General features: G+C 34.2%; 1 protein-coding gene across 3 annotated transcripts in view; it reads left to right on the plus strand.

Moving 5' to 3' along the window:
* LOC110383355 (rho-related GTP-binding protein RhoE) overlaps window positions 1–24,258 on the plus strand; it is a 142,339-nt gene that overhangs the window by 31,812 nt on the left and 86,269 nt on the right. For 2 of the 3 annotated variants that reach the window (XM_064039066.1, XM_064039064.1), the window contains exon 2: window positions 13,906–13,951. The exons of the other annotated variant lie outside the window; for it this stretch is intronic. The gene's annotated coding sequence lies outside the window, so the exon portion shown is untranslated. The remainder of the gene's footprint in view (window positions 1–13,905; window positions 13,952–24,258) is intronic. 3 annotated transcript variants of the gene reach the window in all.

The following is a 24,258-nucleotide window of genomic DNA, read 5'->3' on the forward strand; positions in this document are numbered from 1 at the left end:
TTTAAATTGAAAGCGCTAGGGTTTTCACATCCAGTAATTACGTACCATGGAGTACGGAGTAAGAAAAGATGAACGGATATGCCATAATGCAGGTAGGCCTTCTAGCTCAAATAGGTACCAAAACGATCAGTTACGGGTAAAATAACAAGGCGTTCGGGTTCTTTGAGACATCTGTCAATGATTTTAGGTATTACAAAAAATGAGCGGGTCTAAAAAACGCGTCTAAGAGCGAAGACAGTAACGTTCCTCGTCCGCATTTTGGCACGCTACTTTCTAGGAGATTTTCCGTTATGGCACCTCCGCTAGTCATTTTGTTCTCCGTGTTACCAACTGCATACCGATGACAGGGTACTGGAGAGCGCAAAAGTGCTTCCTAAACCTTTTTTTCGAATGAAAATAGACTAACGAACTCTCTGCGCTGATTTGTGGAGCTGTTTTTGAAAAAATGTTTTCTTATTTCTCGCTTATTCTTTTGACTGCTTTGGTCTGGCGTTTTCTGTATTTTTTTCTTTGCTTTGCCAGTTTTTTTTGTTGTGTGTGTAATTTCTTGGTGAAAATGAAAATTACCCTGCTGCTAACGAAACCTGTTTCAAAGTACTTAAAATGAAAACTATGGTACCTGAATTTGTGTGAAAAATATTCCACACTTTTGTTTATACCAAAATGCTAATATAATTTTACCAAATACAATTAAAGCCCGAATTTCTCATTTATAATTATATTTTAATTGTGAAATGTATAATGAAAATGGGTCATTCAAATGCAAACAGCGTACACATTTAATATGTAATAATAATTATAGATTTGTTATATAATTAAACCTATGGATGGAATAGTCAATTTTAATATTATTTTCGTAATTTGGACGTAGCAAATGTGATTGAGTAACAATATTTTCTATTCTGAAATGTATGTCGGATATGTTAAAATTTGAATGTTAATCAACTGTAAACTCATGTTTTTATTCATTCGTTATTTACACTGTTACGGTTAAACAAGCCAATAAAAAATCAATTAATTAATAGTTTATATGTATACCTATGCATTTTATTCTGAATTATATGAATCTAGTTAAATGAAAATTTAGTATTTCATATTATGTAGTAAGTAAATTTTATAACTCACATAAAAAGGATTTACCTACTAATTTTTCATTATACTAACCGTCAAGTCATCATATAACTTAGGGTTTACCTCCATTTGTAATAAAAGTAAAAATCATAATTTGATAGAAACAATCTCAATAATGCTTAAAGAAAAATAAGTTCAAAGCACTTTTGTGATCAACTGTACTGTCTAGTTCGTACTACCCGCAGCACTTTCAATTTACTCATTGTCTTTGAAAACAATATGTTATGAAAGTTCCAAGTCCCTTGTTTGTGGTATATTTTTTTATCTTTATTTCATCCCGATGGTTAGAGCATTGAACCTACCGGAAACGCTATGAGCACAAATCTATATGTGCAGAATGTCTGCTAATGTTTTGATGCGAAGGGTGAGGCAATTCAACTAAAGATAGCTTATTCGTATATTTTTCGATCACATCTTCATGCACACACACGTCAGAATTAACAACCATATGCAATCCCATTTGGGTCACTGTCAGTTACTTGAGTAAAAAAAAATTAATGCCTTTTATTGAAAACTCAGTTTAAAACTAAAATGTGGCTACAATTGAATGTCAATAGGTAATCATTATTTTCAGTATAGTTTATTTATTTAATATGTATTTGTGTATAACAGTCAATACATAAGTGCCTTATTAAAATTGAGTCAACCAACTGGAGTATAGATAGTAATATAAGGTGCTCTCCTATCTTTTGCAGGAGGGAAATTACAGCAGTAGCTTCTCCAGTTGGTTACATTATCTAAGTACCGAGGCAATGTGATACGATTTTACACGCTTTACGTTTTTAATTTCTTTGAAAGTCTGTGTGGTCGTGCCAGCAAAATTTAAACGTATTTTACGGTGTAGTAGGTTTTAATGTTTTTTTTTACAATTGTTTTGGTATAAGGATTCATTTTATTATTTGGAATAGGTATAATTCGTATGATATTTTATATTGAAGATACTTTTGCGGAAGTTGTGAAAATTCTTGTAACCATGCGTTCGTTCAGGTATGGTTATAATTTTAATTATAATTTTAATACTTAAAGAATCATAAGTGAAATGTTTCATATGAATATCGAAACCTAGCAATTTAAATTAACATATTCGCTGCTGGGTTTGTGATAAATGACAAAAGAGATAAATATATCCATAACATAACATAACCGTTCTGCATCATATTATATCATTCTCAATTTAAAAACATATCGAACACAAACATTTAACGAGCCAATAACTCAGCAGTTCACATTCGAAGTTGAAAACTTTTTAATTTCACCGCAATGAACTCCTGAGCTGTGTCAGTGTGGCCGCCATTTTGAAATTACGCGGGAAAGTTATGATGTTGACAGCAAAGAGTTGAGGTTGTATATGATGTAAGTGTATTTTATTTTTTGATCGATAGGTTTTTAATGTAAACAGTAATTTGTGTAATTTTTATTTATTTCATAAAAAGAAAATATAACCTGTCCATCGGCCTGTTAGTTTTTCACTTACGATTAATAAGAATTAAAAATGTACTTCCACCACACCAGATCTTTTTTGATTTTCATAATTAACATGCTCAAATGTCTTAATTTATCGACACACCTAACCTAATTTTAACTACGTGAAAAATACCCAATTAACATGATCTCACATTTATGATTCACTCATTCTCAGGTTAATTTCAACCAGTTCATAACACACTCATAAATATGACGTAAGTAGTTCAAGCAAAAATAACACCCATATTTTGGCAAAATAAAATTCTATTCTCTAAAACCTTTCGAGAATATTTTTCCAACTGCATTCAAACAAAAATATTATAAAAGCAAAGAAAAATAATTGATGGATTGTTCAGTTTTCCTCGGAAAGAGTCGATCGATCAATTACTGGTTGTAAAAGGGTTCGATGCTCGGCTGATGCATTTGTAGTCTGTTCGATAGATGTAGGTACGTAGTGGGACGTTTCAATCCCTTGGAGCAATCAGGTTGAATTAGACATGTACATAGTCTGTGGTCCTGAGAAATTGTTGGAGAAAGTTCACTGTATGTTGCTTAGGAAGTGAGGAAATGTTAAACATGTTATTTATGTCTGTATAGGTAATATAGTAAAATCTTTAAATAGTATTTCAAAAGGACATTGCTTAAAAGTTAAGTAGTGGCACATTTCGGCCCAATTAACTTTGCAATTATGAAGTTAGCCTTTTGAGTCCTGGCGCATTCGTTTGTACAGAAATTGGAGAGAAGCTTTGCTTGTGAGAATTTGATTACTTGACTACACAATAATCAATATTTATAAATCAATAATTGATGCATCGAATATCTTACTTTGCAAAGGAACTTGGTGCAAACCATGCCTTTAGGTACTTAACCAGTAATGTTCAATGCATATCGTTACGAACTTTCAACCAAAAAATAGCCATCCAAAACGAATCACCATCAAATTGATTCATCTTATTGTCACGAACCGGTGCGTGCTTACGCAACTAACAGCAATACAATGGCGATTGGCGAAACACTTTCTCTAAATCGCTGTAGGGTCAACGCACTAGGTTCCGCTGCAGATAAACCACCCACACATTGAATGTGGAAGAATAGCTACTGACAGCTACTTGGTATATTATTGTTCGTGGTTCCGAGAGCATGTACTTGTAGCTGTCACTTATGTTAGAGATCTCTCTCCGGTCGTGTTGGATTGTCGTCCTATTGAACTATGAGCGTAAGGGTAAAAGAGTGAGCCTGTATGAGTAAAAGCTTGTACTCAGTAATATAACACGCACAATTGACTGATCTCGGTTCTTTAAGACAAATCAAAGGAACAAAAGGTTGTCAAACTGTTATGTTAAAACTCACCAAGCTGTTTGCAATAAGAGTATAAATACCATGTATCAAGGCACCTATGGTATCTTCCACAATGCGCCTTTTCAGGATACTTTTCTTAGCTCGGGGGTGTAACCATATTCATAAACCGATCGAGGAAAAGATTACACTTAACATTGTAAGTATCTGACCTGCGAAACTGTAAAATTAGGATAAATTGAAGGGCTTATAAGTTTCAAAGTGCTTCGTGCTTACAAGGCCTCAAAGTACCTATTAGTTTTTGTACTATTGATGCATGAAGACCGTATGGTAATAAAGTACTTAGATACATTGTTAGAGCAACAGCGAATCGAGAGAAAATTAGAGCGGCGCGAGTTCCCACGGCGCTGATTTCGAAACTTATCGTCAATCTTGACGAGTTTATTGCGTGCATGAATAGTAGTATTATCTAGCTGTATCTCATCATTAAACTATCAGCCGATAAATATACTATGCATGTGATAAACGAAGAAATTAAGCATGCTTTATTGCTTTACTTTTACACTTTCTATATAATCCATTGCTGGGGCAAAGGTATCATCGTTAGAAGAAGTTGGCGGCCACGGTCCTGGTACACAAAATGTTCCAGAAGGAACATGGGTGGGTTTTAGTCAGTAAACATTTGACATTCCTTTCCATCCAACATACAGTTTGTGGAGATAGGAAATGATTTCCCATCTAATCAAAAAATATCTGGGTGATGTTTTAAATGTCGCCATTAGTGGTCCATGGCAATCCGCTGAACATAGATCTCTCGTATAACATAAAGTTTGAGCTTCCCACATACCTCCCGAATGTATCGTTACAGAAAACTTACAAGATAAGACCAATCACCACTTTTTTCCACAGCTAAGACGTCTTCATTTTATTGCTCAAAAAAACCTTCATGCTTTTGCAGCATAAAATAACCATAAAAATGTTATATTGCACAGCTTTACATAATTACCGATAAATTCGTAATGGCGTCATGCAATTCTAAACGCATTGAGTTTCACATAAAAATGGCACTCATATCAGTTCAGGTAGGCAGTTTTAGAGATTTATTTCGAGGCTTTCATGATATTATTTTTGATTTAAATTGTAGGTATTAAGTAGAGGATATCAAGAAGATCCGATATCGTTAGAGAAAACGGCTCATTTATTCCACAGACACGTCAAAGTTATGTAGAAATAGTATAACACCTCATTTCCAACCAAGGGTTGCCCTATTGGGTTGCTCGGGTAACTGGGTTGAGGAGGTCAGATAGGCAGTCGCTTCTTGTAAAGCACTGGTACTCAGCTGAATCCGGATAGACTGGAAGTCGAACCCCAACATAGTTGGGAAAAAGGCTCGGAGGAGTATTATATAAGACCTCATTATTGCATGGGGAGTTAATGGGTCACTGCAGTCAATAAATTAAGAATTTTCAAGCCTTCGAGGAAAAGCTTAGCATTTACTTCTTTCCCTAAAATGTATTATATTTTTCTTTAGTACCTTCTTACCTTTACAGTGACATTTAGAAGGAGCAATAAGAATCTACACCCACTTGGACTCTGCACAAAGCTGCAATATATTTCCAATTAGAACAGAATTCTCTAGAAAGTCAGCCATCTTGGATATTTTCTTTCACATATAAACTCCCTGAGTAGCTCACTTAGAGTATAAACTTACTGGAGACGCCATCGAAATGACTTCTTCTCTGCCATAAGTACTTGTTGGCCACCAGTATTTCTAGTAAGTATGCGTTAAGTGTATTTTGTCGTGTACGTACGACACGATGTGATCGAAAATGCACGAGTAAGCTATCACTATTTGTTGCATTACCTCGCTTGACTCGGAAATTGGCAACTTTTTTAACCGACCTCTAGAAAAGGAGGTTCTCAGTTGGACTGGTACACATGCATGTATGTGCGCTATTATCTCACGCTTGGCTAAAACGATTTTGATGTTGTTTTCAGTATGGTATTTTTCAGACTTACGAAATGGTAGGTATGTTGTAGGATGGTTTTTGATTTTTTGTAAAAAACGTTTTTAGCATAAAAATGTATGCTCATGACGGTTCCTGCTGGTTAAATAATCTAAGGTGGCTCATTATTTTGCATTAGAAGCACTCTTGTCGTATATTGAAAAGTACGTATTCTTGAATAGCAATTTGTTTTGTCGCAATTGCATACAGATTTCCTATTTTTAGAATAAATATTGAAACAGTACCGGTGTTATTATTTAAGTACTTTAGTTGTTACACTGCATTCTGATAACAGTTGTATTTTATTTTAAAATTATTTATAAAGTGAGACTTTGATCGTAATGTGTTATATTGGTGCGTTTAGGTACTCAAATGTTTATTTTAATTTCTATATATATGTACTGAATATAATAATTTATACCGTAGTTACTATTTATTGCGTATTTTTTTCAGTATTGTAGTTTTGGTTACTACATACATTTTATTGTGTATTTTTTTATCAATGTAGGTTTTTTTGTAAACAAAAATATTTGTTATTCTTGCAAATAAACTACACTATAAAAAAAACACAAATTCCCAGTACAAGATAATAAATAAACAAACAAAATAAATTGGAATACGTAAAATCCATAGTTCATTTTCATTGAATTCAAATTCAAAATTGATTTTCAGTTGAATTTCCAACTGTTGTTCTCACTGGAAATTCATTAATTATTTCGTTTAATTGGATCTATAAGTCTCAATAAATGAAGTCAATAATTAACAAAGGTAAAACATTTTGTATTTAATGATTATGTACTTCGTAATATCTACCAAGAATTTTGAACATAAGTTTCATTTTGTACTTGTCTATGTTAAATTATGTTACCTGTTAATTAATAAGTGATCAAATATAAGGTTTCTCTGTACAGGTCCAAATTCGACTAATTTGAATAACCTAACCCACAGATATTTTTATCAATAAGTAAACCAACTTCACAAATATTCGAAGGGACAAAATTGTACTTTTGATATGGTTCTAGAAGTCGATTTCTGAAAGTCTGTTAAAACTGTGTTTATTTTGCCACTGCCTTTTAAAGCCATATGAAAAGCTTTATTTTTCCCTTTCAGCATGTTTGTACTCTGTTTTTATTTTTGGTCTCCATCAAAGGACCCAGCAGATACGCACAAAAACATGCATGAAAGTTAACCTAACAAAATACCCAGATCTAAATTGAGAACGGTTTTTTTTCGAAGTCGGTAAAAAGGATCTCTTTATGAACCACTAAGCCACGAGTCTAGGTACCTATGATACCTAGACAATAGTTAGAAGGCCAACTACAATATGATATCGCTATAGAAGTTAGGTATATTTCCAGTTAGATCTATGAATGGTTTCCTTTGATAGTCTGCTTTGTGATCGAAATTCTCGCTAATTAACATCAATGGATACGCCATTGCGCTGTTGTTGAGGGGGTAGACATGATAGATGCATGTTCATTTAGGAAGTTATGAATAGTTCTATGTTTTGAGGTGGTTATCCTAGAGATTGGATTGAAAATCACTGTTACATGAACAATAAGCTTCGTAGCTTCTATATTATATATAGCTTTAGGTATCTCAATTTTATACGGGTTTCTTTGAGCGAAAAAACTACTTCTTTGGTTAATACAGCTGTTAAAAGCTGTCTTAAATCTGTGATGAACGAGTAAACTTGTTCAACCCATTTAGGTAAGCTTTAGCTATAGTATTTTTGTTCTTATTTCTATTCTTCTTGGCTAAATACAAATGTACTTAATAGATCTTTAAGCACCAACACCAATACCATGCCTGTGTATGTTACTTACTCACGTTTACAAATAAATAAACCAATCCTATCTATTCTACTCTACACAATCAGCAAGTTATAACTCTACACCTATCTACTACAAAGCTTCAAAGTGACAACATATTGACATAAATTGTAGCCACCTCAACGCTTCTAATTCACACTCAATTTATGAAATGACGCCGACTTATCGGCGAAGCTCAAGGACCCAATTTTACGGTCCAGCTGAGTATTTTTCAATAAACCTCGTCCTTGGGTTATGGGAGACAGATTGGGACCTCTATGGTCGATTAATTTTGTTATACAACCTTTTTAATAAAGAGTACATATTTTGTTGCGTTATTTATGTGTGGTTAGGCCCTTTGTTCCCGTGGGGCATGGAAAGATTTATCATATAGGTTTCAACAACGAAAAATTGGAATAAGAATTGCGTACTTATATAAAAGAATGCAAAAAAAGCTATGTCTGTCTGTCTGTTGCACTTTTATGTCAACATTATTCTATCAATTTAATTGATAAATAGTACAGAGATACTGTCTGAGAAATGCCATCATCATCTACCTGACCCAAACTCAAACTCAAAATATGTATTTGCATGTTAGTTAAGGTTGTATAGATCTTAGATATAGGTTTAGGTTCAGCTTAACGGCCTTTTGCAGGCGTTGCAAAAATGTGAGGGCTTATTGCTAACTTATATTCTAGACATAAACTTTTTATCAAAAAGTAGGTAGTATTAGGTGATGTATCTTTATTTACTTATATAACATATTCATGTTGGTAGTTGCTGTTGTTATTTTATGAAGTACCTATTGATTTTAGCTTTTTTATTTTTATTTTTCGAAGTATTCTTTTATTGAATAGACACCTTTTTATTAGGAATATTTTAAACTTTTTCTGAAATATTATTTCTTGACCTTTTCCGAGAAACGATATAGGCTACTATTTACCCGGTTGTGGAAAGTGGTTCTATTGGCACTTGGGAGAAACCTCAGCGAACAACGTGTCTTAAAACTCAAATCCGTCTAAAAGTCATATTTTTCTTCTGAGAATTTTTCATGAAAAATTGCTAAAACATTTACCTAAGTGACAGAATAATAAAGATCAGTCATAACACTTCATCCGTGACAAGGCAAAATAAATAACTAATTCTTATTAAAAAATAACTCGAGTACAATGACCCCGCATCAATCCTGTCGGGAGACTCGTACCTAAGAGTATCTCACACTCCCGCTTACCAAAGAGTAGACGAACATGTATAAAAATGCCCATTGTTGTAAACCAATTGATGTGTCCTTTCTGGATCTGACTATCCGTAACGACCGTCAAAGATGTTCAAGTAACAGCCAGGAGCCACCAATATAACGTGTTACCCGCGTAACTTCATACCCTTGCTAAGACTGGTTGGTTGTCAGAATTTCTGGCTTCTGACTACACGTAACGACTGTCAAATCACAGTCGAGACCCACTAATTTACAGTGCATTCCGAAGAATGGAGGAACTCTTGTTTTGAACTCTCTTGAAAGCAGATGAGACTAAAAATAGCTACTTCGATTACCGTTGTAGTGTGAGATCCTTAAACCAACCACCATCCCCCGAATACGGGGTCAACGAACTCCGTCAATAAGTCTTGTCAAATAAACTTTTGTTTATCTAAAAGTTCATTTCTATTATAGATAGTTCAACTCAGATTTGCGCGCGGCCCTATGTGTGCGTCGGCTTGTAAATATACAACTTTCATTCGGGTGACAGTGACGTCGTCCGAGCATGACGTGTTCTTATCGCTTTTTGTTATGGCTACAGTCGTTTACGAAAATACTAGTTATTCACGGAGAAATTATTAAGGAGTCAGGTAAAGCGTTTCAAAATAAACAACATTCAAAGCTTTTTATTAAATTAAATATAATTTTCTCATACGTCTTTTCAAATTGACATTGACATTATCTAAGAAATAAATAAGGTGAAATGTCTAAAAGATGAATTAAATACTTCTTACATATTTTCTAGCTCGGGGTACGCGCACAATAAATAAAAGTGTGGACTAAGAATATAAAAAGAGGTAAGGTAAACGTACCAATAGTCGTCGGATTTCGGAAATCACTGACTTTGAAGCGCTACTGTGTGTTAAATATTCACTAGAAAATGAACATTTTTGCATGACGTGATAGAGTATTTATTCATTATTCTAAGTAACTAATGCTTTTTTAATCATTTTGATGGGTTTATATACTTATTAAGGCAAAAGTAAAAAAAGGGCGATTTGTACCAATAGTCGTCTGATTTGTACGGACACTCGTCAAATTATCCCAGTACTCGTCAACTTTTAATGCTAATGTAAACTCTCTGCTCTTGAACATAAGGTTCAAGTTATGTACATTTTTTTTGTGCTTGAATTTGTTAAGCATACTTGTGCTTTTGAAACATTAGGTAGTAGGTAGACAGATAAAAAACCAAATTCCTATTTAGAATAGCAGGTCATAATCTGTTAGAAGAGCAGGTATTCAATAAAACAGACATGGTTGCATTTTAATTTATATTCCTATCTATCAAACGCTTGTAATCACAAAACCAGTCTATAAAATATCTATATTAATATTATAAAGCTGAAGAGTTTGTTTGTTTGTTTGTTTGAACGCGCTAATCTCAGGAACTACTGGTCCGATTTGAAAATTTATTTCAGTGTTAGATAGCCCATTTATCGAGGAAGACTATAGGCTACTTTTTATCCCGGTACGGGAAGTAGTTCCCACGGGATGCGGGTGAAACCGCTGGCAGAAGCTAGTATGTTATATTTCTTAATCACAATAACGATGCAGTCATGTGCATATGTAGCACGAGTAAAATAATTACTTTTAAAATATTTAAATTGTAATGATGATTGATGACGGGGAGTAGCGACCCCGCGGGGCTATATATCCGAGTGCTCCGGCGAGAGTATACTGTCCCCCATCTCCGGCCTGCCGGAGTGAATGTCTCCCGCCTCTTGGCTTGCCTTCATTGGCCGACCAGAGTGGAGTCGCTAGAGCAGGGTTAGCAGCCCTGCTCGGAGGGTAGGTGCCTCGTGGTAAGTGGCGAGTGGGCCGGTGATGCTGGACCCACAGGGAGCGCCTGATTTACGTTTAAAGTCCGCCGAGGTATCCTCACCCTTCAGCTGCTCATGTCCCTATTGCCCTCTTGTTGCTATTCAGTGACTGATTCCCGAGTCTCCACCTGCCATTTTAACATGTATTTAATACATTGTCATCGGCAGGTGCCATAGTTCCTCATCATCATCATCCTCCGAGCCTTTTTTCCCAACTATGTTGGGGTCGGCTTCCAGTCTAACCGGATTCAGCCGAGTACCAGTACTTTACAAGAAGCGACTGCCTATCTGACCTCCTCAACCCAGTTACCCAGGCAACCCAATACCCCTTGGTTAGACTGGTGTGAGACTTACTGGCTTTTGACTACCCGTAACGACTGCCAAGGATGTTCAAAGATAGCCGGGACCTACAGTTTAACATGCCATCCGAAACACAGTCATTGGTGTCATTGCAGGATATACTTAGAAAGTACATACAACCATACCTTGCCTGACCTGGAATCGAACCCGCGCCCTCATACTTGAGAGGTCGATTCTTGGCCCACCAGGCCACCACGACTTTTTCCAGGTGCCATAGTTCCTATAGTTTCCTATATCCTAATCCACTAACATCCCTCCCAACGCAATAGCCCAATTAGTTTTCCTCCATAGTTAGCAATACTTTAGCACAGACCCGGAGATTGTCCTTGGGTTCATTTCTATAGTATATATACAGGGATAATCGTCGGTTTTGTGTCACCATTTCATTAAAGTTGTCTCAAAAGGGCGTTTTAATTTTTTTTTACAGCATCTGATGTTATGTGTGGGCCCTTGATTTACAGCTTTTATGACTTTTAAAAGGCCCTCTTGCTTGTAGTTTCTTTCAGTCATGATCTGCTATTAAAATTACGATAATGCAATCACTAAATACAGACAATTTTAAATAAAAAAATCTTACTTAAGATTACTCTTTACCCATCAATATCTAATACGACAAGCGAAGAAGTGACAGCGATGGAAGCTATGTCACCTTAGTTTTAAAACTGATTTTAATATTTTTTGCGTCAAAACTAGTTGAATGACATAATTTTTATACAGGCGCTATTAAGGCACGTTAGGAACAAAAAGCATAGTGTAAGAACAGTCAATTTTTGTTTGCCACAAATTGTAATCCAAGCGTAGTAGAAACAAAGGCTAGTGCTAGACCTACTTGTACCCAAAGCGGTAGATCTTAATCGAATGGCGGAGGCCTACAGCGGCCAATAATACCTGAAAAAACACTCATAGAAAGTGCATACTTATAGAAAACAGGGGATTTAACCATTAAAAAACATATGAATTGAATCGAATAACATGACTGCGTACATACTTGCAACTAGAACCAGCAGAGTAAAATTTACCCCTAAGAAAAAGCTTAAAAGAAACGCAGTTTTATGAACAAATGTAGTCTAAACCTTAAATATGTTTGTTCTAGACAGTTTTCAATTTTGTAAAAGTCCCGATATTAGCTATTTATTCGCATTTTGTACTGTAAAACACAAAATATCCTCATTATGACGAGTTTAGGTGCAACTTTTGAGCATGTCCCAGTAGTCGTCATAATAATTGTAAAATTGACGGGTTTTGGGTCAAATGGGAGTTTTGAAGTACCAATAGATGTCACATTAAAAAAATATATCTTCTATGTTAAAAGTATTCCAAATTGCATATTACATGGCTAGCAAATAAACTTAACTATCTAATTAAACAAAGAAACATACCACAGACCCCACTGGAGTTATGTAAATCAAAACACAAAACCACGTGCTGAGTTTCACTTTTGATAGCTGAACTTAACGAAAAAACGATTTTGCTAGGGCACACACGTTTCAAATAACATATCTTAGAAGTCGTGACTGTTTAAACCCCGTATTGTTATTTCAATTGTGCAATATATTATCAAGAATATGTTGATATATAAACCGGCCCATTTTAAGTTCAGTAGAAAGTAATAATAAAAGTTTTAAGATTAATTGACGACTATTGGGGCATGACGACTTCACCCGCGTTTACCTTATAATCTAGTATAATAATGTAAACAAAATGTGTGGGGAATTAAAAAAAAATATATTGCTTTGCATAATGTCGACCAAAATAAGACGAAAATAATGAAACTCATAAATGAACGTTTATGTCAAATTGATGAAGGGATGTGGGGTAATACTTGTCGACATATATAAAAGAAAAAAGAAGATAACTATAGACATTTTGACATGGAGTCAGAATTTATAATTCACCTTGGAGAGTAGCGAATCCGAAAATTCATCATTTGATTTTTCAAGTAGCGATTCATAATCATTATAAATAAATAAACATTAAATTACGTAATAACTGTTTTTCTTTAAACACCCGTATACAACCCCTAAATAACTGTATTGTACCCGACTGTACCTCTTGTCACGCACACAAAGTCACTGTATATGTACAAGGGTTACCCACACATAGGGCCGCGCGCACGACTGAGTTGAACTTACTATATCTGTTTCATACGTTTTGTTTTTGCTGAAATATTCTCTGAAAGGACGAGTGGTTACATCGACCTTTATACTAATTGGTTTGAAAATGTTTTCAGTGAAAAGTGATTGAGGGTCCAACTGATTAGATTTAACGAAGTTTATTAAGATTTTATTCAAAATTTTTCCAATAAGGTAGATAATATTGGAGCTCTGGTTGTTTTATATTAAGTTATTTAAGAAATTATTGAGATGTTTCTTTTGAAAAGATTTGAAATAAGTGTGATGTAGGTGATGATGCTCTTAAACAAGTATACTTATTCAAGAAAAGTTTTTGTTGTTTGTTGAAAATACATTTTTAGAATACTATATAACATACATAGATTCTACCTATTTAGTAAATAACAAAAGTAACACCACATTACCTACCAAATAAAGTATTGATTAGCCTCTATAAGGACATTGACCTATATTAATATAAGCGAAAATTATTTCAATTAGGACGTTTTATCACTAAGTTAATCACTACCACATATAATTTCAAAAAATATTTACATTGTACTACGATAGTCTGAAAACTTGTTACTTTGTATCGCTTGTATTTTGTTTTCCCAGGAAAATTGTTATTAATAATAACTTATTTTGTTACAGGTACCGAGGAGCATCTCATTTGAAACCCTATTAATTTCTACATAAGGTAAATTTTATATTGTGTCTTATTGATCTTAAATAAGCTATTAACCTACAATGTTATCTAGCATTTTCACAAAATCGAGGCTAATTTAACAGAGTACAGCTATACAACAAATACAACTTATTATTTTACTTCAAGCGTCTGACTATCTAATAATTTCAATTTAGTTAATACATATTAAGTAAATTGAAATTACTTAAAAGACTTGATTTGAAAAAGAAAATCGACCTGTGGGCTTTATCAGGGAGACGGAGGTGAAACTGCGAGCAAAAGCTGTGCATATATTATTATAAAAGTATGCTTCGTGATTTGAAGGCTTAGTTACCCATCCACAAGCCTGCACCAGTCTGCATATCTTAACCTTGACAGAACGCTGCGGCTGTCACTGAGTCAAAGGGTTTTCAATTACAGACATTACAGTGATTGTCTTATCAATTCAAACGGTATCAAGTGCAGAATTTCAAGTACATGCTACCCACACAAACATAAGTTATATAACTTAGTAATCAAGTGCCTATGTATGCTTCTTTAATATGACTAATCTATGAAAATATTGTAAAGGTGAAGAGTTTGTATGTTGGCCAAAACATGGTTAGCTCAGGAAATGCTGGAACCAATTTGAAATTACTTCAGTGTTGTCATATTCGTTGAAGAAAGGCTTATAGGCTACTTTTTATTCGGGTAGACAAAGTAGTACCCACAGGACACATATGAAACCACCGACGGAAGCTACTAACTACTTAACAGTAAATATGATTGTACCTTCGTAAAACACCCTTTTTAGCAGTCGGATAAAACCCTAACTAATCCCCACCATATCTCATTATAACGAGAGCTAAGCATAAAACGTTTTAGCACTTTGCGTTTCGTTTTACGTAACATAATAACGCAGGTAAGTGCAGCGGACTGTAATTATGAATTTAATTTTAAATGTTTTACATGAAGTTCTGGTTAAAATGGAATAGTTTCGAGATAACCTAGTTGTTAGTTTGGATATGAAATACGTATTTTTATTATAATGTTCGCGTGACTGTTCAAGTGGTTAGTTAGCTTTTGGTTTAGTTTAAACTCTATATTACTCTGGTTTTCAAATTTATTTTTCTCAGGTTTATTGAAACCTGGTATTTGTAGTATCTATTATTATATAAATGAGAATATTTAGTTCGCATTGCATGTAACATTCCCACCTACATATACATATAGGGATTGGCTTCTATTCTAACCACAAACAGTCGCTCCATGTAAAGCATTGGTGTTCAGCTTGATGCAGGTGAATACTAATATTTTACATGAAGCGACTACCTATCTGATTCCCTACCTATCTGATAGCCCAGTTACCTGGACAAGTAAGCTTATACCCCAAGCTAAGACTTGCTGTCAGGTTTTCAGGCTTCTCATTAGCCGCAACGACTCCCGAAGTTGTTCAAATAACAGCTGGGAGCTACCAATTTAAAGTACCTTCCAAATTACAGAGTACCTAAACCATCCACAGACTCCTGGAGCTGTTACCCACGAGCTCTCTAAGCCACTCCACAGACCAATAACACATAGTGCATCATCAAAAAGACACTAAAAGCTATAATAGTAACCCATCAGCAGAAAACTACCACATAACTTACTTCAGATCAAAGTTTTCCTCAGCGAAAATAATTTTCCGGAATAAGCAATCTTTGGAAAAAGTTTTTCCGTTAACGGAAATAGATATAACGTTAAGTCCGGGATCCTAAAGGGACACATTCGTCATTGAGACGAGCCAGTGAACCTTTTAAGGGTGGTGGTAGACTTGCGACAAAAAAATCACAGTCTCTGTTGGTTTGATATTGCGGGTGCATTGTGTAGTGAGGAAGTGATGATGCCTTTTCTTGAGTTTTGAAGTTAATTCTGAAAATAAACCACATTATTACTTAAAAGATTATTCGGATAAACTCAGTAATTCGGTACGTAATTTTACATATATGTATTAAACTGCTAAAGGTTGTTTTCGTTTAAACGCAAAACGCGGTTAAATACTAAATTTGTGTAAAAATTGGCCAACGGATATTTAGAAAAGATTACCTAGTCGAAGAAAGTATGAATTTTCACATAAAAAAACGTTCGAATCTGTGACTACGACGGAAAAAATCGTGTCGTCTGTAGCCACCCTTATCTGAACAGAAGGTTTCAAAGCCATCGGCTCGTAACATTCGCAACATTTAAACCTATTTATAGAAGGTTTTATTAAGCCAACAAAATATTAAGGGACAGAGGTATTTACGGAATCAAACTACCTTCCTTTTGGGCGGTTTATTATTTGAAATCATTCCACTTCATTTATCTTTTTAGACCAGTTTGAATAGATATTTTCTTATAGTTAAAAGGTTGGGAAGTTTGGTTTTACTGTAATATGTTAAGTATAATAATTTACTAATATTAGAAATTCTTCAGACTTTTACGTCCAGGTTTCCTCAAAATATTTTTCTATAAATATTAAAAAAAAAACTACTTTTTCTTGAGATATTCAAAACTTGGGATTACAAAGAAATAAGTGACCATACATTTTCATAGGTTTAAAGTTAGACTAACTTAGTAAAGTTAATTAATAGAGAGAGAGAGGTGTTTCGTGTTGTTTTCTTGAAGGAGGACATACTACATAGGATAATTTTTGTCACCATTCGGCTACGGAAAATCTCGCGACGCGCCTAAAACCGCGGATGGAAGCTAGTACCCAATATTTTTTGTCCCATTGACTGCGAACTCAAAACTTATGCCATATCCTCATTTATGACCACTCAGCGGTATCCAGCGATATTGCTATCCGAGTTATAAAGTTTATTGATTCTATTACAGTATTTATAGCTACGCTTTCAAGCGCTGCAGCGGATGCGGGCTCATTGGGCGTATAATAGACGTATTAATATTTGATTGGTGGGTCATTGTTGTATTATCTGGGCGGTTTGACATGGTTGTATATGTAAATTATGTAGTTGGTGAAATTTGAGGTAGGTAGATGTGATTACAATAATATTGCTTACAATAATGTGTGTTAGTTTTCAGTGTGGGGTATTAAAAGGACTGTTGTTTCGGAATAAATGCAATACCAATACCGATATAGCTGACATTTAATCAGTAATGTCGGTAATGCACTGTAGTAGGTATTCAATTTTACATACCTTCTTCTTCTTCCTCCGAGCCTTTTTCCCAACTATGTTGGGGTCGGCTTCCAGTCTAACCGGATTCAGCTGAGTACCAGTGCTTTACAAGAAGCGACTGCCTATCTGACCTCCTCAACCCAGTTACATACCTGCGGATAAAATATCGATAACCATTACATAAACAAACAATACCTTTAACAATATTCTCCAAAACTGCTGGACACGACAACTTCAGAGACATAAAAGCTTTAATACCTACTTCGATTATACGAACGACTTGCAATTACCATAACAATCTTGTTGACAAAGCTTCAGATACTACCATGGCTAAACCCCGTTATTTGTGGCAACACCATTATCTTTTATATCCTTTAAACACTTCCTTGATGACGTCATGAATTATCTTTTATAAAAGATAAGCACCGTTTTGAGTTTTAGAAGCGTTTTGAGTTTTGCGTAACCTGTTTCTTAATGTAATAGGTGATAACACCTACTTTGTTGTCATTATTTGGTAGTAAATGAATTTTTATCCGAGTGTGGGAAGTTGTACTCTTAGAATGCAAGTTGAACTACTTATAAGGATAAGCTACTTAAACATAATAAAACTTTGACTTAGATATAATTAGACCCAAGCGTGGTGATTAACGTTCAATCCTTCTCCGTATGAGAGGAAGCCTGTGCCCAGCAGTGGGACGATTGATTGATGATGATGATTATTTGATAACCATTGATGCGTTTTCAGTTTTCAGAGAACAATTTAAAAAAATAAATATTTTTTAATCATTTTATGCGTTCAGTAGGTACATAAACAAATAAACATATCCTAACACCAGTCGTTTTCCCGCGGTTTCACCCTCATCCCTAAGGAACTACTGCCCGTACCGGTGTAAAATTTGCCTTGTTTTACTCAGGAAGAGTGTACCTTTCCAACAGAAAAAAAAACTTTCAATATCGTTCTAGCATTTTTGAGTTTTACAAACAATATGTTTTCTTTTCCTTTTTATAATATCAGTATAGATAAATACCTTCAACATACAAACAATATTTAACACTAACCAACCTTCCCTAAAATTAACTTGACACGGTAAATTCCGGGGCAATATAATATTTTATCAGGCCAAACGTGTGCTGACTCCTGATGTAGAATTCCGTCGGTATGCTGTCATAATTACCTCGATGAGGATCGATAGGGTCATGAACACCCTATGTTTTGATATGCGTTATTTTAGGGGTGGTGGAATGATAATATAATTATTATCATGTTGCTGTTTAGATAATGTGGTGATTTTAGTAAACACTGGTGTTATAACTGTTTGTAGAGTATGTATGTTTGCTTCTTACGCGCAAAGGGCTGAATGGATCTTGATGAAACTAATTACAATAGAAACATATTTTTTGAGTGTCTTATTTGTAACTTCTTCACACCCAAACTGATGAACGAATTTTGAACAAACTTGGCAGTAGTGTAGTTTAAATTTCAGAATAACAAATAGGCTATTTTTTATTGTTCAGCCGTTTTTGCGTGAATGCGAAACAAAAAAAAACATTTTTGCATTTATAATACATACATTTAAGTCTTGGTTAGGTACTATTAAAGGAAATATTTCGCTACTAAACCACGCTCATACCTATTGTATCAAATGTCGCGTCTAAGTAAGTACACTTGATAACTTAATCAGTAAGGCTCTTGAAATTCAAAGCCCCTTGCACAAGTATTTGCATACTTACTCATCTACTTACACACACATACTTGTGAGCTAATTAATTTATAGGACAAACTGTTTGTCTGTACGTGAATTGGTCTATGTATACTTGGTAAGTTATGTATACTTATCTATACCTACTAATATATTAAAGAGGTTTTTTGCTTGTTTGTTTGTACCCGAAAAGCTACGAAACTAAAGAACCGATTTGAATAACTCTTTCACTGTTGGAAAGCTACACTCTTCCCGAGTAACATAGGCTATATTTTATCCCGTTACGGGCAGTGGTTCCCACGGGACGCTGCCGAAACCGTGGGAAAACAGTAAGTACGTAATTTTTGTAAATGTTTTCAATGCTTACCAAAATAATTAAAAGTATGTAATTTATTTACAACTCCTTGGGCCCTACTTGAAACTATAACAAAATAGTAGTCGTCAAGAAATACGTAAGTAAGTATTCGTGAAAATATAAATTGTGTTTGAAGTTATCTAAATAAATAAATAAATAAATTCGTTTATTTTCATCTCCACAAATTACAATATTAAGGTACTTATTTGGTAGGTACATTTCTTAGTACAGTTTGACAGGGATTGATTATGGAATGGATTGGAAATGGAATTAATGATTTGAATACAAAACAAAAAAAAATGCTTTCAAAACTTTTACTATTTAAAGAGACAATGATGACAAGACAGCTAGCAAAAAAAGATAACTGTAATCTAAAAGTCTTGAAAAAATAGTCAGCAAACAAACACAATGAAGATTATAGACAAAACAATCTAATCCTTACTTATCCATCTCATCAAGTAAATTAACAATTTGGAGAAAGAATTCAAAAGACGAAGTTTAAAATACAGCATTACTGTGAAGAGTCATCATGAATTGATGATTTACGGCTTTTGAGGGGCCGGTCGTTAACTACGTTCATATCTGAAGAAGATTGCAACTGAAGAGTCATAATCGTTATTAGTATTAACATGGTTAAACTGTCTCTTACTACTTTTCAAACTATACTTTATAGGTTCTTTTAATCTTCCCAAATAATATGATATATGGACGATACCTTATAATCGTTAAAATGACTTACGTTAAGGGCGCACAAAACAAATTAGGCTCACTTTCAAAGCGACACCGGCCATTCTTATGGGATCCACCTAATAAATGGCCACAAAATAAGCGGAAAAGGCCCCCAAAACTCAAGGGGCCAAGGGATATTTCAGAGTATTTTAAATACTCACTTTGTTTAATTGTGCATATTTGCCTAAGAACCCCTCATAAAAACGGCCAAAATCCCAAAATTCACCTTCTATAAAATAAGAAAACTATGTGTTTTCTTTACGTCTAAATTAAGTTTACAAAAATATTTGCAACCTTAGTTTAAATATTGTGTTAAGTATTCAAATACTAATAAAACTCCTTAAATGTGATTGATTTTGTATGCCAAAAAAGGCAATGACTATTTTGTTCCAACCTACTTAGTAAGCTGAACATAGTTAATTGCCGTATCTATGCCACTTTCATTCGATCCGACGAAACGAATAACAATTTTTACACCATTTTTTTGTTTACTTGCCATCTTACAACCGTTAGTACAAATAGCGGGATAAGTTTTTGTTCATTAATTTACTTAGGTTTTGTGTAAAATACTAACCAGGTTCATGTAAATTATTTTATTATTTCTGTTAATAGTTTACATCAAACGTAATTTACGTAAGCCTTGGTGTTACCTCTAACCCCGTTGTTGACTTTGGCACAGATTACTAAATAGTTACATACGCTTTGGTACTCTTTTACGCGAAAACTATTAAAGAGATGTTGATAGAACTCTTTTGTAATGTAGCTTTTACATATAACTACTATTTAGACAACTTTTATCTGGTTCCAAAAAGTAGTTTCTTCAGGAATCTGGTAAAACCGCAAGACACTATTAGAACATAGAAAACAAAAGAAAACCTTCAACAGCCTACCTAACTAATCACAGTCTATAACATCCCGCTGTTTCCATAGCCCACTACTGTCTGAGTAGATAATAGTTTCATTTGTATTCGGTCCGGGATCCCGGGATCCGGTACGATCCCGGAAAATGACCGATGTCTCCAGTCAGATAGCTAGCTAAGGTACGTCACATCGTAAACTTGAATGCCGTCTCTCAATCTCTCATTCATTGGAAGCTGAGATTGAGTTATCTCAAGTTTTATGACGAATTCACAGCATTAAAAGACGTAAAGACTTTATGGGTATTTTAGCCGTTTCAAGTCGTTTTATGTGCGTTCTGGTTAAACTAGTAAATTCTTGAGAATGAGAAAAACTAGACTGATTTTCAACAACAATGAAAGGAAAGAAAATACATTTTGCAACTTTATTATTTAGGGCCTGTATGTGTATCTAAAAGCATATGTCTTGAAGTTATTGAGTTTATCTTGCCTACGACTTCCAGAGCATCAAGTTTTTACTTTGTTCCACTAATTGAGAATCTACCTAGTCCAATTTTTGAAAGTCGGTAGGACACACAGTGTTTTCCATAATGGAAATTGGCATACCTACTTAACCGTGAGAAGCCAAAATATCCTGTGTAAGTCTTTTCATTATCTCAAATCTACCGTCTAAAAAGTAAAAAAATATTTTCAAGGTCAAGGTTATTTTCCTACTTTAAGCTCAAAAAAGTAAATACACGTCATTTGGCCATCTCTTTAGTAAATCCGTCGTAAGCCTAAAAGCAGTCTGAGGCGAAATATAAATTGTATACATGTGTGCGTAGCTTTACAGAATTAATTTTACTTAGTTAAGTTTTAAATATCTTTTGACTGTGAATATTTGTAGCGTGTAAATAAACATTTTGACTTTAAGCTGTTTAACTACTACTTGCAGTCGGATAAAAAGTAGACTATGTAAATCTGATATAAGCCATAGGGAAGTACTTATATTATATTTACTGCCAAGTGTCATAAACATCCGTTAAGTAGTTTATTAATATTAGTGTGATAATGATGATATTTAACCCTCAAAATAGAAAATGAAAAGAAAAAGCTTACTAATGCTTTTGCTATTTAACATAAACTAAATAGACTGAAACATCAAGATTTCAAAATCTAAATTTCGGAAAAAGGCCAGTAAATAAATAAAAACCATATGTTTTCAGTCTACATAACAATAAGAAAATTTTGCCTGAAGAAATTTACATAACAACCAACTTTTTACGGTTTTTAATGTATGATAATATCATGTATTTTTCCGCAACATATTTATTCCGCGAAATTTGCATTGGGCCTGTAATTTGGCCATTTTTATGGGAATTATAAAAGGGACTGTCATAACTGTCCTTTTGTTGGCCCAACCGGGCCATTTATATGATCTTCTAAATTAAGGCATTAATGTAGCTGAAAAATATACTTTTTTGTGTACTTTTAAAATTATTTTTTTGTTATTTACATTTTCTAGACAGCATTAAAAAATACCTAAGATATTTAAACTGGTCGTAAAGATATCTAAAAAATAAATTTTAAATGGTACAATACCATTTTTAGAGACAACTGGTCGTTTTCCCAGTGTTTTCACTCGGGTCCTGTGGGAACGACTGCTTTGTACCGGGATAAGCTAGCCTATATTACTTGAAAAGAGTGTAACATACCAACACCGAACGAATTTTTCAAATTGGGTCAGTAGTTTCGGAGCCTTTAAGGTACAAACGAACAAATAAACGAAAACGCCATCTAATGTTTCCTGTTTATGAAATATGTATAGAGAATTAAATTCAACCTCGAATGTTAATCTACTAAAGATACACAGTTAATTTATAAGACAATACAGCTTTATCTGAGTGTCAAAAACAAAATGGCAACTACAGCAGATCATATAAAAAGCATCCATTGACAGCTAACTCAATAGGCCATATTGATCTGGCCTCGTAAAACCCTATATTTATCAAATGAAAAAGCTCAGCTTTTTCTCTTTGGAAAAATAAGGTTATTATTGGTTAGAAAAATATAGGACTTAGTACTTAATTATACGGTTTGTTTTGTAAGAAATTCATAAAGTTTTCTTTTTTTGGAGACTGGATAAAAACACAAAATTTATGCCGACCTAGTGCAATAGATCTCAAGAACGAGTTTGTGCGCTCTCTCGAAAAATCTGCTTTTGTGAAAACGCTCTATAATCTGTAAATAATGATCGCATGTTAGTAATGCATAAGTATTTATTTATTTGCGTCTAATTAGCTAAACTAATATAGCAGAAAAAGGCTTAAATATAAACTTATTAACCACTTTACTCAAATTATTCTTGCTATCGACGACCCCTAACCATCGCAATGTAGTGAAATTTTTACCCTTTCCTGTATAGAAACCTTTCTGTTTTCCTATAAAGTATTAGAGATTCCAGGAAAGTTTCATGTTTACTGCAAAATAGGCAAGTAACTCAACAATTTTATGAAGGGTGAAACATGTCGAATAAAATTTTATTTTCTGTTCATAGCATCGACTTTATTGAGTCGAATATGTGAACCCTTTCTGTTGAAAGCTTCAGCGCTCAGCTTAGGGAATCTTGTAATCTAAAATGTACCCTTTGAGCTTCGGAATTAGGTTGAAATTCGATTGGTAGAAAGTAGTGACAGGATTGCAGATTTGTGGGCGATTTGGCGAAAAAGTGATAACGAGATTTTAGTAAATAATTTTTAGGGTTGTAGGGACAAGTCGATTCTTATTGTTTTTATGTTATTTGAACCTTATAAAGTAACCTTATTACCATAATTTATTTGAAGTAATTGATTGAGGATTTGAGGAAAAACTGACACCAGGCAAGCCTTGTGAGCTCTTCAAACAAAGAGGAAATATTTTCTGTTTGTTTGTACCTTTAAGGCTCCGAAACTATTGAACCGATTTGAAAAATTCTTTGTTGTTGTACTGTTGAAAAAGTACACTTTTTCTGAATACCATAGGCTATATTTCAGACCAGTGAGAGATGTAGTTCCCACGGGACGCAGGTGAAACTGCGGGAAAACGGCTAGTGCGCTATATACCTACTCCAAAACCTGCACATATCAAGTGATATAACATAATAAACTTCACTACCAAGCTTGTAAGCTCTTCAAACGAATACTACAAAGCGGATTAGTGCTTGAAGCCGCTTACTCGAGATAGTTGTCGATATTTTCGATAAATATCGACTATTTTCACGATGTGTGTTGCAAGAATTAATATTGTTACGTTGCGATGTTCAGGGGGATATAGGAAAAGGGGATATTGTTTGTTAATCCAGCTGCACTTGTAGCGTTTTTATACCTAGTAGGTATATAAAAATTACTGAATTGTCATTAAGTATAACTATGGAGAAAATAGCCTTTCAAATTAGATATTTTAAATGCGAAAGTAACTCCGTCTGTTTCTTCAGGCTTTCACATGAAAACTACTGAAATAATTTAAATGCAATTTGGTAGATACGCAGACATAGAGCCTGAGACGCGACATACACATACTTTTT

The sequence above is a fragment of the Helicoverpa armigera genome, chromosome 18, assembly GCF_030705265.1.
Source record: "Helicoverpa armigera isolate CAAS_96S chromosome 18, ASM3070526v1, whole genome shotgun sequence".
Classification (NCBI taxonomy): Eukaryota; Metazoa; Arthropoda; class Insecta; order Lepidoptera; family Noctuidae; genus Helicoverpa; species Helicoverpa armigera.